Source organism: Acartia tonsa, chromosome 1 (assembly GCF_053477335.1).
Source record: "Acartia tonsa isolate MP-2025a chromosome 1, ASM5347733v1, whole genome shotgun sequence".
Taxonomy (NCBI): Eukaryota; Metazoa; Arthropoda; class Copepoda; order Calanoida; family Acartiidae; genus Acartia; species Acartia tonsa.
Genome location: NC_137260.1, coordinates 23,624,853 through 23,640,125, shown reverse-complemented (window position 1 = coordinate 23,640,125; position 15,273 = coordinate 23,624,853). Strand labels below are relative to the sequence as shown.

Sequence of the window (15,273 nt, the reverse complement as noted above, 5' to 3'; positions counted from 1 at the left end):
ATATATATAATTCTTGACAGATGACTCATAGTAGGGAACTAAAGGGAAAAGACAATGGACAATAAATTGATGTGCATCCCCAATGATGATACTCAAAATTACCCCTTCTGTAGATTAAAAATAGTAGTTGAAACGTTTGAACACTCAACTTAATAATTCAACCGATAAAATTTCAGTAAAAGTCATAGAAATCTTATTATGATAGTTCATTTGTCGTAAAATATCTTTTAATTTTTTTTGTCTTTTTAACAAATACAATACAATAGCTATAAACATACCCTGAAATGTAGAACTCAATCAGTGCTGACTACGGCTGGATATTATGTTAGCTTCGCTATTAAAATAGCTACTAATTACATAAAAAGTTTATGACTTAATTTTTACTATTGATGTCTTTAGTTCATAGATTAATGTATATGACGTTTTTTATTGAAATCAACTAAAAAAGTTTATATCCCGAGAGTTGTAGGGATTTCTATTTTGATTACAAGTTAGGTATGCATCTAATATATGTTAAGATCTACTAATATATAATTTATCAATAACGTTATTAGGTACTTGCAGCTACGCCCCTAGAGGCCTCTACATGGACAAGCGTCCTTAAAAAACACGATCTTTTATTGCACGACCTTTGTTTTGAATTCCTAACTGTTTCTGGTCCAGGCATTCCTCATACTATTTTCGCACAACTGACATTGGAACCATTTTTAACGTCTTTAGTGACGCAGGGTTGAGTCGAGATTCGAATCTTTTACCTATTCAAGCTAATGAGCGGATGTGCTATATAATAAATCTAAATTTTCAACGGTAATTTAAAGTTAATATAAAAAAAATTGTAATCAAAATTAAAGTCAAGTGACTAAATTGCAAAGAATTTCAGAGGTTTGTTCTGTGCAAATATAAAATTTGCAAACTAAATGTGCAATAAATATAAACTTGACATTTTTATTAGCAGCGCAACTATATATTTATCATCCCTCACAGACTTTTTATTTCCCCACTTGAGCTTACGAACTTTTCATTTAGAACATATTTAATATTTATACCGTCTATTTTCATGCTTATGTTGATACCCTACCTGTAGAAATAGCTTTATTGTATTTCTCGGTAATATGCTAACTTGTACAGTACATTTTATTTAATCTAGTACTCTACCTCGGGTTCTACAACTATGTTAGAATGGTTTTTTAACCAAAATGTACAAAACAGCAATGGTTCTTTTCAAAATTTTGTACATTCTCGGTCTACTGGGTATATGCCATAACATTTTATTCATGTGTACATTACAAACCTAACCATATGTTATTATGAACCAATTATTTATTATAAAATACATTCTTGAAGTTTAAACCTAGAATTATTAAATTTTTATTCAAATATTTACTGTTATTCATTCTAAAAAGTTCTAACAAAACAAACAGAATTTGAAAATATACAATATCAATACTTTATGTGGACTATATTGCTTAAATTAAAGATTATTCATTAATTATGTGTACTATGTATGGCTTTCATAAAAGGGGTTATGGCTGACATATCATTAACACAATTTTTTAAAGGCAGACTTTTTCCTAATGGCCTAGATATCTAAAAATATTTAGAAATCTAGATATTTAATAATCATTAGTGTTAGTGAGATAATTCCTTTCCTTAAAAGCAAAACCCAAAAGTGCAGTAGCAAAAGTTTTTCACTGCTTTAGACAGACAATTGATAAGAAATGTACAGGTGGACACCTAAAAAGACAGGGAGAAAGAAGGACTGTTAGAGATAAGAGATAGACAGTTAGAAACTGTTACAAAGAGAGACATACAGAAAGATTATTAGAAAGAGATACAGACAGATGGACTGTTAGAGATAAGAGATAGACAGTTGAACTCTTAGAAAGAGATACAGACAGCTGAACTGTTAAGAAGAGATACAGACAGATGGACTGTTGGAAAGAGATACAGACAGATGGACCGTTAGAAAGAGATACATGCAGATGGACTGTTAGAAAGAGATTTAGACAGATGGACTGTTAGAAAGAGATACAGACAGATGGATAGTTAGAAAAAGATACTTGCAGATGGACTGTTAGAAAGAGATTTAGACAGATGGACTGTTAGAAAGAGATACAGACTGATGGATAGTTAGAAAAAGATACAGACAGATGGACTGTTAGAAAGAGATACAGACAGATGGACTGTTAGAAAGAGATACAGACAGATGGACTGTTAGAAAGAGATACAGACAGATGGACCGTTAGAAAGAGATACTTGCAGATGGACTGTTAGAAAGAGATTTAGACAGATGGACTGTTAGAAAGAGATACAGACTGATGGATAGTTAGAAAAAGATACAGACAGATGGACTGTTAGAAAGAGATACAGACAGATGGAATGTTAGAAAGAGATACAGACAGATGGAATGTTAGAAAGAGATACAGACTGATGGAATGTTAGAAAGGGAAACAGACTGATGGAATGTTAGAGAGAGATACAGACTGATGGACTGTTAGAAAGAGATACAGACTGATGGACTGTTAGAAAGAAAGAGAGACAGATGGACTGAAAGAAAATTAGACATATGGGCTAGCTGTTAAGAGAGGAATAATTAAAAGACAGGTGAAGTGTTAGAAAGAGAGATGGATAGACAGACTTTAATAAAATGAGATAGCTGGACTGTAGGAAAATGAGACAGATAGATGGACTGCTAAAAAAATAGACTTACAGATGGATTGCTAGGAACCCCTGAAGAAATGGTGGGTTTGAAGAAACTCTTTATATTGCATAATTCAATTGAATTATGAATTATCAAATGAATAGAGGAATTTAGTTGTAGGGTATTGATGAAAATTTGCAAGATAAAGTATCCATCCAAAAGCTTTTCATTACTTCCTTAACATGTGGTGCAACTATTGTGTAACCAAACTTACGCTTGGAGATGTTGCGACCGAATGTATGAGGATATCTGCACACAGCATACTATGTTATGTATTACTAGCAGCTTCGCCCCTAGCCTCTAGGGGCTTTGCCCCAAGAAGTTTAATCAAACCAATTTTTCGTATTTTAGATTTAAAAGAAAAATTTAAAAAAAAAAAATTTTTTTTTGGGGGGGGGGTATTTTTCATTTTTTGGGGGGGTTGGGGGTGTCCCACCCCCAAGAAAATAGCTTAAAACCATCACAGGACCAGTAGGTATAATCCCTAAAAAGTAGTGCCCAATCGGTTCAGCGGTTACTGAGATCTTAAGCTTCAGACGGACAGACAGACATCGTTCTACTTTGTATTATAGATATGATTGTGTTTTTACTATTGATCTACTATATGATCTTGTTGATTTATTCATTTATTGTCTGACACTGTACTGGCCTGGCAAGCGCCAAGTACACCAGAGGCTCAACAACCCTTAAAGGGTTACGCCACCTATCTGGTACAATGTTGCATGGGATTCAACAATGAAATATTAATAATAAAGCTGTATAATTACAACACGAACTAGGAGAAGGAGTAGTTTGGTCAATCCTATGCAAGGTGACACCCATGTTAAGCCTGTCACACTGTTATTATGCACTAAACGAAACCAATGCATTAAAGAAGAAAGAAACCACATAGTAACTTATCTATTATGTTAGTACCATTTAAATAAAAAATATTAACATGCTTGTACCCTTTTTGAGGAAAATAAATCTTATCTTATCTTATCTTAACATGCGGTGCAACTATGGTGTAATGGTACTACGTCAAACCGTAGATACGTCAAACAGTAGATGCGACATACGCCTGATTCGACAAACGCTAGAATGAAACAACACTAGAATATGACAAACACTAGATTTTTTCTAAAGGCGACAAACAATAGATACGACAAACGCTAGAATTAATCATATTCACTGTGGGCTAGAATTGAATCAAGACAAAAGTAAGTGCCGAGCGCTGGGACCTATGTATGGTGAAAATAGACCTAAAACCATGATTATTCCAGGTAAAACCAAAATATTTCAGCGGGGGCTTTTTGAGAAAATTAGATTTGAAAATTTCAAGTTCAATTTTCACCCCCTAGGAGATGCCGCATAATCATGACAAGAAAAGCAAATATTATTTATTTTAAATTTTGAACAACTTTGCTTTTATGAAGTCCTTCTTAAAACCTCTCTATATATGATTTATTTTAGGCTGAATTTTCGTGACCTTTGCAAAGCAAGTGATAAAAATGGCCATTTATTAACTCCCTTCAGGAGTGGTTTTATGAAGAACTTTATAAAAGCAAAGTTGTTCAAAATTTAAAATAAATAATATTTGCTTTTCTTGTCATGATTATGCGGCATCTCCTAGGGGGTGAAAATTGAACTTGAAATTTTCAAATCTAATTTTCTCAAAAAGCCCCCACTGAAATATAATACATAGGTCCCAGGGCTCAACACTTACTTTTGTCTTGATTCAATTCTAGACCACAGTGTATTATATCTATAATACAAAGTAGAATGATCTCTGTATGCCTGTCTTAAGCTTAGGATCCCGGTAACCGCTGAAACTAATGGGCTCTACTCTTCAGGGATATACCTAATGGTCCTGTGATGGTTTTAAGCTATTTTCTTGGGGGGTGAGACACTCCCAACCACCCCCAACCAAAAAAATTTATCAACCTCTTGTGGCAAATCTGCAGGGAAAGGACAATGATAGCAGAGCGAGAGGGTACAATGGGCTGTTTATTACACTAGTCCTCAAAGTTTTATACAAACATTTTTTTATTCATTGACTAAACAACTTTTGTTACGTGAATTAATTTTGATTGGTTGGTTTAAAAAGTTTCAACCACTAATTTTACAGTATGTACATAGATTTTTCGGCAATTATCTTATCCGTTTAGATCCCTGCATTGATAGATTTTTGAATTTAGTATTTATGAACGAAAATATCTATTAATATTTTATAAGTTTAAATTCTAGCATATGTCGCTTCTAGTGTTTGTCGCACTTTAAAAATTCTATCGTTTGTCGCAAAATTGAAAATTATACTGTTTGTCGCAGTCTAGTGTTTGACGCATCTATTGTTTTTCTGTCAAGCGTTTGACCCATCTACTGTTTGTCTGTCTAGCGTTTGTTGCATCTACTGTTTGACGTATCTAGTGTTTGACGTAGTACCGGTGTAACATGTGGTGCAACTATGGTTTTACATGTGGTTCTGTTACAGAGAATTGTCCATTGTCAGTAAATGAAATTAGGATTAAAAAAAAGAATACTTATGAAAACATTTTAATGAAGACCCTAGGAAAATAGCAAAAAACCACTCAGATCCATTTGGTATAAACAAATTATTTGGTTAGCTACATCTTAAGCTTCAGACAGGCAGACCTAAAATGACATAAAGTATATTTGGATTAGATTTAAATTAATTAAAGTAAATAATGCATTAATTTGCATGATGAATTAAAAAATAACCACAAATTTATTCTTGATTTTTTTTGTATTTTACCAACAATACCAAGCCTAAGTATAACAAATATAACATATTGTACTTTGTATATTATAAATTCATTTTGATTATAATTTAGTATGAATTCAAACTTAAATAGATCAACATGAAAGCTCAAACTATTCTAAGACCCCTATTTCAAATCCTTGTGTTTGGAATTTTCATTTTTCAAATGAAGAACTCAATTGATAAATACCTGGAAAGTCCTGTTAATCAAATACCCTCTGCTACAACTTTGGTTGCTATTGAAAAGCCTGTCATATGGATTATTCAAGGGAAGTAATGTGAAATTTAAGGTGTAGTCAAAATACTTGTGGCTTTGCCCTAGCCTCAAGAGACAAATTTAATGTTGAATTCTTGAAAAGTTTACTTGATTTTCCAGTTACTAACTAAAACACATATGAATGAATACCTTAACATTAGTAGATTTGGGGTTAGGGGGAGTAAAAATGCCCACCTCTTTTGTTTATTTGATCTCATTTTATTGTATGCACTATACAGACCCAACATTAAATCACTTTTTAAGTTGGGTAAATTGTGACTGGGTAGAAGAGAGCAAAAATAGGATTTTTGTGGCTGCTATTTGAGATATATAGCAGATTTATTTGTAGATGATTACACAATATCTTTTTTTGTCCCTCTGTATGTATGCTTTAGTATCTGTTTCAGTGTCCATCAGTCTGTCTGGCTCTCCACATGTTTTCCTTTTGTATTTCACAAATATTATTTTTTGATTGCTGTTTGAGAAAAGGGCTTAAAACTATTCTTTAACCAGTTAGTAAATTCACTGAAAATTCGTGGTTACATAGATCAAGAGCCTAAAACAGTTAAACATAGCAGCAGATAAATATATTCATACTTTGAATTTTAGATTAATTATTCTTTAAAAATTGATTGCACATGATTTTCAAGATGGCCAGTATAACATTTCTAGAATCAAAAATCTAGGATATAGAAAAATTGAGGATTTCTACATTGGAAAAACAAGAAAGCAAGATGCAATAACATGGCAAGGAAAGAAATCAACCTATGATAAAATTATTAAATCAGCATTCACTGCAGATTATTCTAATTTGAATGTCCAAAGATTTACAGAATTCAATGAAACTCATGTTTTCACAGAAAAATTAGCCTTTGCAGAGATATTTATTCCACCAAATGGTTTTTACACTAGAATGAAGAAAGACAAAATGAAAGGAAATGAAAAAATCGAATTTCCAGAAAGTTTCTCTATAGCTCTGGTTGATCCCAACAAGAACAATATCATTAGAATAGAAGGTATGGAAAATATTATCCCCAACAAAAATGAACATGTCACCTACAAACTAGAAATCAACATCCACGATTCATCTGTCTACAATGGAAAAACTTGTAAGGTTTATGGTAAAGTAGGCAATACATATGGAGAGTGTATTGATAGAGCTATGAGACAGAAACTTAGGAACTGGTATGGATGCTTGCCTCCCTGGTTACCTGGCAAGATATCTTCTAAGTTGTTGTGTGAGGCTGAAGTAAAAATGCCAGATTCTCAAACAATGAAGGAAATTATAATTGAGATTAACAAGTATCTCTCTGGAAGAGAATTTTTTGTCAATGAGGATTGTAAGACTCCTTGTGTGTCAATGAAGATAAAACTAAAACAGATATCCAGAAGAACTAATGAAGCTGTTTCAACTGTTGCTTTTGAGACTGCAGAAGATGTGGTGGTAACTACTGATGTATTTGCTTACGATATCTTTAATTTGGTTGTTGATATGGGGAGTGCACTGGGTCTTTGGTTGGGCCTTAGTGCTCTCAGCATCTTTGATTCAGTTATATGGATTCCTGGATCTATTTTGAGAAAATTTCGTTAAAATTCAGGTAGTTTTGATATAATATAAAACTAAAAGATTAAACAGATATATTTTCTTTCAATCCCAATTTTGGTTACATAAGTAAATTCTCATGGACTGGATAAGTTATCAATTAATGATATTTCAGCCTGATTTTAGAACTAATATCATATAAATTTAGATTACAGTAACTTTCACTCCTACCTGCTTATTTGATGTAATAATCTAAATGAAAACTTGAACATGTTTAATTTCTCCCCTACCTGCTGATTTATTTATGCTAATGAATTTCTGAACATATTTAATATTTATTGCTATTGTTAATTGTCTATTTAAACCATATCCTGTAATCTATAATATTAAATTATAGACATAAAAATGATTATAAAGTTTAAAAGATATGTGTGTGTATTTTCATTTGATTGTGACAATGAAATTAATATCTGTAATAATATGTACAATATAATTTATAAATTCAAAATATATCTTTCTATCTTAGAATGGACATTGTCATCCTTGTTCATAAAATTTTATCAGTAGCAAAGTTACTGTGTAATTCAAAATGACCATGTTTTAAAGGAAAATGATTTTCTCTGCTCCTATTTAAGATAGAAGGCTGAAACATGAAAACATCCATGGCAGTCGGACTGATTTCAACTAGGTTTTTGGCCATTTGTATATTTTCACATTTATGATGTTTTTGTCAGATTTCAAAATTTTTATAGATAATGGTATCAAAATTGAATTTCCCATTGTTCTAAGGAATTTTGATGTGATGAGATGACAAGTGACTCTAATAATGGTGCATTATTTGCCAAATGTACCACTTTTCTGCACTACCTCTCCGATTTTGTTAATACTCTATATTTTGGTCCGTTGGGTGATTCAAGGATGCTGGATGGCCAAAAAAAAGTTTCAGAGTCCCTGGATGTCTAGATATCTAGCTATCTATGAAGGTAGGTAACAAAAATTTTAAAAACACCCATTTTTTCACAATTTTAAAAATTTATTTTTTCATCAATCTTACATCCAACCTATACATTTTATACACCAAAATGATCGTTTATTCATGTAAAAAGCGCACATAATGCTATTTTGGCCAAAACTCTAATTTTACAGGGTGTCCAACAAAAAGTGTATTTTGGATATCTAGCGTAATACCCAAAATACCTGTCTGAAAAAAATTATTTTTTTTGGCTTAAATCCTGTGTTTCATCTGTGGGCATATGTGGTATATAACGGTTCGGACCACCCGGGACTATAAGGTTGTCAAATTTCACTTTGGGACACCCTGTAAATGTGATTTTTGCGTCTGTAGTGCTAAAACTTGGTCCAAATTGGCTATTTTTTCCAAATTTCTTTAATATGTGTCTTAGTATGTTTGGCCATAGTGTTTTCTGACCAGATCAATATTTTCCTATTTTTTGGACACCCTGTATTTTCAAAAAAAGAGAAAAATTTTTTTTGTTTTTTTTAAATTTTTTTTTCTATTTTTAAGTTACTTAAAACTGTCATATAGATACAGATTTTGACTAATAACAATAATATTTGCCTATTTTACAAATTTTTACACTTTTGGGACACCCTGTGCATGTTTTTGAAAAATGATGGTTTTTGCCCATTTTCGGGAGGAAGGAGTCGTTTTAAGGCCATAGACTATTTCTTCATTTTTGTAGAACTTTTCAAGACACATCATTTGTTATTTCTGTAAAAACCGCAAAAAACGAACCGTTTTGCCGTTATTCACCGCCAAAGACGAAATTTTTTACGTTTTTTGCCGTTCCCGAGGATTTAATGCGCATTTTTGGTAAGAAGACGTTGATTTATCAAGATAACTGTGAAGTACTTTTATTTAGACATTTTAATTTACTAAATTTCATGTAAAGTAAAATGTTTTGTGCAGCTAACCGTTTTTCGTCGAGATGGATTTCAATTGTTAAAACAAGAAAAGTATATAATATAAATAATTGCTATAACTATAAGTAATAAAAGAAACATAAACCATGTGCATTTGAAATTACTTTTGACAAAAATGGGTTGGATATACAAAAAATTTTACTTCACATGAAATTTTGTAAATTAAATTTCCTAAATAAAAGTATTTCAGAGTTATCTTGATAAATCAACGTCTTCTTACCAAAAATGCGCATTAAATCCTCGGGAACAGCAAAAAACGTAAAAAATTTCGTCTTTGGCGGTGAATAACGGCAAAACGGTTCGTTTTTTGCGGTTTTTACAGAAATAACAAATGATGTGTCTTGAAAAGTTCTACAAAAATGAAGAAATAGTCTATGGCCTTAAAACGACTCCTACCTCCCGAAAATGGGCAAAAACCATCATTTTTCAAAAACATGCACAGGGTGTCCCAAAAGTGTAAAAATTTGTAAAATAGGCAAATATTATTGTTATTAGTCAAAATCTGTATCTATATGACAGTTTTAAGTAACTTAAAAATAGAAAAAAAATTTAAAAAAAAACAAAAAAATTTTTTCTCTTTTTTTGAAAATACAGGGTGTCCAAAAAATAGGAAAATATTGATCTGGTCAGAAAACACTATGGCCAAACATACTTATACACATATTAGAGTAATTTGAAAAAAATAGCCAATTTGGACCAAGTTTTAGCACTACAGACGCAAAAATCACATTTACAGGGTGTCCCAAAGTGAAATTTGACAACCTTATAGTCCCGGGTGGTCCAAACCGTTATATACCACATATGCCCACAGATGAAACACAGGATTTAAGCCAAAAAAAATGATTTTTTTTAGACAGGTATTTTGGGTATTACGCTAGATATCCAAAATACACTTTTTGTTGGACAGCCTGTAAAATTAGAGTTTTGGCCAAAATAGCATTATGTGCGCTTTTTACATGAATAAACGATCATTTTGGTGTATAAAATGTATAGGTTGGATGTAAGATTGATGAAAAAATAAATTTTTAAAATTGTGAAAAAATGGGTGTTTTTAAAATTTTTGTTACCTACCTTCATAGATAGCTAGATATCTAGACATCCAGGGACTCTGAAACTTTTTTTTGGCCATCCAGCATCCTTGAATCACCCAATGGACCAAAATATAGAGTATTAACAAAATCGGAGAGGTAGTGCAGAAAAGTGGTACATTTGGCAAATAATGCACCCTACATATTTCTTAATGTCTTTACATTTTTTGGTTAATAGAATCAAAATTAAATTTCCCATTGTTCCAAAAGATTTTTATTTCTGTAGATGAAAATACAAGTAGATTTATTTCTATTTATTTTCACGTATTTTTACTGTTTCTAATCATAATCTTAAAATTTTTCTTTAAATTATATTTTTCACATCATTTTGCCAGTTTTGTCCATTTTAAAAATGTTTAATTTATTTACATCAGAACTTAAGTTCTGGTTGTTTCAAAGCTTGTTTGAAGGAACCCTGCAAGAAATACATCGCTTTAACTGCTAAAAGACTGCCACAAGTAGACCCAATACCCCAAATTTGAAGCCTCCAGCTTCAATAACAAAAAAGTTACAGACATTTTAAAATGTTTTTTTTTAGTACAGTGAAAATTTTGAAAAATGTTTGTTGCTCATGATAGAAATTAAATTACGCGATCTAAAAGCAAAATTAAAAGCTTATTTTGTCAGAAACTTAGGCTGCCAGTAACTAATAACAATTTTACAATAAAAGCACCCCTTTTCAAGTCAAAATCTCTTTAAAAATTACATTTGTAAGCGTAAAATCATAGCGGGAAAAAATGAAACTAATGTAAGTAATACAGATGCTCAGCTATGATTGGTTGTTCAGCAGACTTAGCGCGGACTTATCCTTCTTATTGGCTGGAAATCCTAAAGGCATTCTAACACTACAGTACCCTCAGTACAATGCAAATTAAACTAGATTTTTTGAATGATTTTGACTATAAAGAAGGATGTTTTTAATGTAAAAATGTTATCAGTTACCGGCATCCAAAGTTTCTGCCAAAAATAAGCTTATAATTTTCTTTCTTGGCAATGTATTCCAATAATGAAATTTTTAGTATTAGCAAAATAAACTTTCAAAATTTTCATTGTACTAGAAATATCCTTTTGAAATGTCTATAACTTTTTTGTTATTGAAGCTGGAGGCTTTTAATTTTGGGTATTGGGTCTATTACAAGCAGTCTTTCAGTAGTTTAAGCGGAAGCGGTATATTTCTTGCAGGGTTCCTTCAATTTTAGATATAGAGGCAGGTAGCTTTATATATTATAATTCACTTTAAATGTTATTTGTTATTCTTTTTCTTTTCCAGACATTTTTAAATGTTTTTGTGCTTAGTTACAACCAGTTGTTGTCATCCTTATGTAAACATTTTCAATACATATAACATCACGTGTTTAGATATTGTGTTATTATATCATACATGCATAGTATATAGCATATTAATTAATTTCTATTTATTGAAAAGAAATTTCTGTTCAATTTGACATTTTTTACATAAATGTTTTGAATATAAAAGCTGAATTGACAACAGCATAATGGAAATGATATTAATTTATTAAACATTGTAAATTTCATTGAAATGAAATGACAATAAAAGAGACATATGTAATTGAAGAAATGGTAGGTTGAACAAGCTTTTTGTATAATTAAATTAATTGGAAATTCTAGTAATTTGGTTGTAGGGTATTGTTGAAAATTCGGAAGAAAGGGAGAATCTAGCTAAAAGCTATCAATAAGGACTTTGCAATAGTCCTTATATCATCATACAAGAACTCCTTCTGACTAGTTAAAATTATGATAAAATAACAGAACATAGATATAATATGTGTATATATATATCTATCCTCTTTTTAGTTTTATATTATTTTGCATTCTTGAGCAAATTATCTAAAATTAGACTAGATTAGAGGAAAAGATTAATTTTTGAACGAAAAAAATCTGAATAATTTACCTAATGCAGATGAGTTCATTATGACTCCAGGAGAGTTTAACTATGATATTTTTGGTTAAATACTAATGGTACCAAGCCTAAGTTTTACAAATATAAAACATTTTACTTATATTATAACTTAATTTTAAGTATAATTCAGTATGAATTCAAACTGAAATAGGTAAGCACATTAATTTGGATCAATATGAAACCAAAAACTTTTCTAAGAGCCCTGTTTCAAATTCTTGTGTTTGGAATCTTCATATTTCAAATGAAGAACTCAGTAGGTAAATACTTAGAAAGTCCTGTTAATCAAATACCCTCTGCTACAACTTTAGATGCCATCGAGATGCCTGTCATTTGGATTATTCAAGGGAAGTTAGTGAAATTTAAAGGTGTATTTAAAATAGGGTAGTTAAAGGGAGTGTGTATGTAAAATTTCTCATCTCATTATCAAACTTAACATTTTCTAAGCACCTTTCACTATACTGATCAACCAAAAACATCCTTTAAACAAAAATGTCGAGGATCTATGCCTTGATTTTGTGGTATTTTGGAGGGAAAAATGAAAAAATCTGAACGTTTTTGTTTATTATAGTGTTTCTAGGGATAGTTAACTTATCATATGTAGTTGAAACAAATTTTTAACTGTTAATTATTCATTTTATGACATAAAATTGCCAATTCATGTTTTAATAACATAGTAATTAGGAAATATAAAGATCTATTTTAAGTTCATATTATTGACCAAAAAGTACCTCACTGTCTACAAAGGGATGAATCTCAGAGGTTATTTATAATGATAATATCCTTTGTTATTGTGTCTGACAATAAATAACCCACTTAGGATATTTAGATTACACTTTTATTAGACTGTAATAAATATAAACTTGTTTTTAGCTTTGTTATTGTATTTGATAGTAAATAAAAAATATTGCTTATTTTATCAATTTCTAAGTAACTATATACATTGGTAAAAGGCAAGGATTATGTTATAAGTAGGCTTAACCATGTCAAAAGTTTAGTTTTATATAAAGATGGAGGAAAAGACACCGGAAAATTTCTTTTAATATTGGATTTAGTAAAAATCAGCGGTAATAGCCGTTTCATAAGGAAACAAGAGTCTGTTTTGCCCTATCTTTGAGATTATAAAGGGTGTTTGTTGGAAACTGTTTTTTTTTTAAACGCTTATTACCCCCCCCCCCCCCTAATATATGAGCTATCTTAGTAAAATAAAAAGCTTTGGGCAGCCTACTACTAAGCATTTGATGGGATAATGATAAAAAATCCATAAAATAAACAGGAAAAAATCTACGAGGTAGTACATAAGAGGTTGATTTTATTGAATTTAGACTAACCCACCAGAAAATATTTGCTTTGTGAACTTTAGGATGAGTTAGAGACCAAACAGCTGGATGCTAGGACTTGTTAAGATAACAATAGAACTGGCTTGACATAAAATTCCCAATATTCAAGAATCTGAGGTGTACTATAAGTGACCAAAATGTAAAAATAAGCATAATATTGTTCTTCTTTGTTAATTTTTCATGTGAGCTCGCTTCAAATGCACACAAGAACCTGAACTATACCAGATTTTTTGAATTAGACTTCAATGCCAGTTCTTATAATGTCTGGAATAAGTCTTTGTCATCCACCTTATGACCACCAGCTGCTTTAAAAGTTAATTAAGGCATATTTTTCTTGTTGATTACCTTGTAGATTTTTTTTCTGTTAACTGTGGATTTTAAATACTTTTTATTTTACTAAGATAGCTCAAATATTAAGAGAATAATAAGCGTTTAAAAGAACAGGTTTCGACGGACACCCTGTTTGAATGAGATGATGTTTAGGTTTTATAATATGATAAGAAATTTTTATGTGCACAGTCCCTTTAAATGAATAAGATTCAATATAATGTTTAAATTCATACCATTATTCTTTAATACTAAATACATATAAGTGAATATGAACCTGAAATATAAATGTAGGGATGAGCTAACACAAAATATGGAATTTACAATTATTTTTGGTTTTGCCAAAGCCTCAAATTTTGGGGTCAGATGAACCATCTATTTATATCATGTCTATATACAAATAAATTTCACATAAATTCAAGATGGCCAGTTTAACTTTTCACAAGTTAAGGGACAAGGATTCAGAAAATTTGAGGATTTCTACATTGGAAAAACAAGAAAGCAAGATGTAATTACATGGCAAGGAAAGAAATCAACCTATGATGAAATAATTAAATCAGCATTCACTGTAGATTATTCTAAGTTGGAAGTCCGAAGATTTACTGAAATAAATGAAACTTATATTGATAAAAGAAAAATAGCCCTTGCAAGGATTTTTATACCTCCAAATGGTTTTTACTCTAGGATGAAGAAAGAAAAAATGAATGGAAGTGAAAAAATCAGATATCCAGAAAGTTTTTCTATAGCTCTGGTTGATCCCAACAAGAACAATATCATTAGAATAGAAGGTATGGAAAATATTATCCCCAACAAAAATGAACATGTCACCTACAAACTAGAAATCAACATCCACGATTCATCTGTCTACAATGGAAAAACTTGTAAGGTTTATGGTAAAGTAGGCAATACATATGGAGAGTGTATTGATAGAGCTATGAGAAAGAAACTTAGGAATTGGTATGGATGCTTGCCTCCCTGGTTACCTGGCAAGATATCTTCTAAGTTGTTGTGCAAGGCTGAAGTAAAAATGCCGGACTCTCAAACAATGAAGGAAATTATAAATGAGATGAACAAGTATCTCTCTGGAAAAGAATTTTTTGTCAACGAGGAATGTAAGACTCCTTGTGTGTCAATGAAGATAAAACTAAAACAAATATCCAGAAGAACTAATGCAGCTGTTTCAACTGTTGCTTTTGAGACTGCAGAAGAGGTGGTGGTAACTACTGATGTATTTGCTTACGATATCTTTAATTTGGTTGTTGATACGGGGAGTGCCCTTGGTCTTTGGTTGGGCCTCAGTGCTCTCAGCATCTTTGATTCAGTTATATGGATTCCTGGATCCATCTTGGGAAAATTTCGTTAAAAAGTCAGGTAGTTTTGTTGTGATAATAAAACCAA

At 31.2% G+C, this 15,273-nt stretch overlaps 1 protein-coding gene across 2 annotated transcripts in view; it reads right to left on the bottom strand.

Moving 5' to 3' along the window:
• The window catches only part of Ccm3 (programmed cell death protein 10 Ccm3), a 242,381-nt gene that overhangs the window by 178,924 nt on the left and 48,184 nt on the right, over positions 1-15,273 (bottom strand). The gene's annotated exons all lie outside the window — the stretch shown is intronic.